The sequence below is a fragment of the Folsomia candida genome, unplaced genomic scaffold (assembly GCF_002217175.1).
Source record: "Folsomia candida strain VU population unplaced genomic scaffold, ASM221717v1 Fcan01_Sc034, whole genome shotgun sequence".
NCBI classification, from domain to species: domain Eukaryota; kingdom Metazoa; phylum Arthropoda; class Collembola; order Entomobryomorpha; family Isotomidae; genus Folsomia; species Folsomia candida.
Genome location: NW_019091226.1, coordinates 160,359 through 162,949, shown reverse-complemented (window position 1 = coordinate 162,949; position 2,591 = coordinate 160,359).

The following is a 2,591-nucleotide window of genomic DNA, read 5'->3' as shown; positions in this document are numbered from 1 at the left end:
AAATTCTTTCACGGCGGGCTTATTTAAATATTTTTGAAGTTTTTCGAAATTTTTGGATTTACTAACTTAAGGGACGCGGAAGATTTTACGCCTGAACTATGACCCTCTGGACAGCATAATACAGCCCAGAAAGTTTCAGGCAATTCCCAAGTTCCGCGAGCTCACAACCTCAAATTCTTCCAGGGCGGGCTTATTTAAATATTTTTGAAGTTTTTCGAAATTTCTGGATTTACTATCTTAAGAGACGCGGAAGTTTTTACGCCTCCACTATGACCAATTGGACAGCCTAATCCCATTAAGAAAGTTTCACGCAATTCCCAAGTACCGCGAGCTCACAACCTCAAATTCTTCCAGGGCGGGCTTATTTAAATATTTTTGAAGTTTTTCGAAATTTCTGGATTTACTATCTCAAGGGACGCGGAAGATTTTACGCCTGAACTATGACCCTCTGGACAGCATAATCCAGCCCAGAAAGTTTCAGGCAATTCCCAAGTTCGGAGCTCACAACCTCAAATTCTTCCACGGCGGGCTTATTTAAATATTTTTGAAGTTTTTCGAAATTTTGGATTTACTAACTTAAGGGACGCGGAAGATTTTACGCCTGAACTATGACCCTCTGGACAGCATAATCCAGCCCAGAAAGTTTCAGGCAATTCCCAAGTTTCGCGAGCTCACAACCTCAAATTCTTCCACGGCGGGCTTATTTAAATATTTTTGAAGTTTTTCGAAATTTCTGGATTTACTATCTTAAGAGACGCGGTAGTTTTAACGCCTCCACCATGCCCCACTGGGCAGCCTAATCCCGCCCAGAAAGTTTCACGCAATTCCCAAGTACCGCGAGCTCACAACCTCAAATTCTTTCACGGCGGGCTTATTTAAATATTTTTGAAGTTTTTCGAAATTTTTGGATTTACTAACTTAAGGGACGCGGAAGATTTTACGCCTGAACTATGACCCTCTGGACAGCATAATACAGCCCAGAAAGTTTCAGGCAATTCCCAAGTTCGCGAGCTCACAACCTCAAATTCTTCCAGGGCGGGCTTATTTAAATATTTTTGAAGTTTTTCGAAATTTCTGGATTTACTATCTTAAGAACGCGGAAGTTTTACGCCTCCACTATGACCAATTGGACAGCCTAATCCCATTAAGAAAGTTTCACGCAATTCCCAAGTACCGCGAGCTCACAACCTCAATTCTTCCAGGCGGGCTTATTTAAATATTTTTGAAGTTTTTCGAAATTTCTGGATTTACTATCTCAAGGACGCGGAAGTTTTACGCCTACTATGACCCTCTGGACAGCTAATCCGCCCAGAAAGTTTCAGCAATTCCCAAGTTCCGGGAGCTCACAACCTCAAATTCTTTCACGGCGGGCTTATTTAAATATTTTTGAAGTTTTTCGAAATTTTTGGATTTACTAACTTAAGGGACGCGGAAGATTTTACGCCTGAACTATGACCCTCTGGACAGCATAATCCAGCCCAGAAAGTTTCAGGCAATTCCCAAGTTTCGCGAGCTCACAACCTCAAATTCTTCCACGGCGGGCTTATTTAAATATTTTTGAAGTTTTTCGAAATTTCTGGATTTACTATCTTAAGAGACGCGGTAGTTTTAACGCCTCCACCATGCCCCACTGGGCAGCCTAATCCCGCCCAGAAAGTTTCACGCAATTCCCAAGTACCGCGAGCTCACAACCTCAAATTCTTTCACGGCGGGCTTATTTAAATATTTTTGAAGTTTTTCGAAATTTTTGGATTTACTAACTTAAGGGACGCGGAAGATTTTACGCCTGAACTATGACCCTCTGGACAGCATAATACAGCCCAGAAAGTTTCAGGCAATTCCCAAGTTCCGCGAGCTCACAACCTCAAATTCTTCCAGGGCGGGCTTATTTAAATATTTTTGAAGTTTTCGAAATTTCTGGATTTACTATCTTAAGAGACGCGGAAGTTTTTACGCCTCCACTATGACCAATTGGACAGCCTAATCCCATTAAGAAAGTTTCACGCAATTCCCAAGTACCGCGAGCTCACAACCTCAAATTCTTCCAGGCGGGCTTATTTAAATATTTTTGAAGTTTTTCGAAATTTCTGGATTTACTATCTCAAGGGACGCGGAAGATTTTACGCCTGAACTATGACCCTCTGGACAGCATAATCCAGCCCAGAAAGTTTCAGGCAATTCCCAAGTTCGCGAGCTCACAACCTCAAATTCTTCCACGGCGGGCTTATTTAAATATTTTTGAAGTTTTTCGAAATTTTGGATTTACTAACTTAAGGGACGCGGAAGATTTTACGCCTGAACATGACCCTCTGGACAGCATAATCCAGCCCAGAAAGTTTCAGGCAATTCCCAAGTTCGCGAGCTCACAACCTCAAATTCTTCCACGGCGGGCTTATTTAAATATTTTTGAAGTTTTTCGAAATTTCTGGATTTACTATCTTAAGAGACGCGGTAGTTTAACGCCTCCACCATGCCCCACTGGGCAGCCTAATCCCGCCCAGAAAGTTTCACGCAATTCCAATTCGCGGCTCACAACCTCAAATTTTTCACGCGGGCTTATTTAAATTATTTTAGAAGTTTCATCTCTCTCT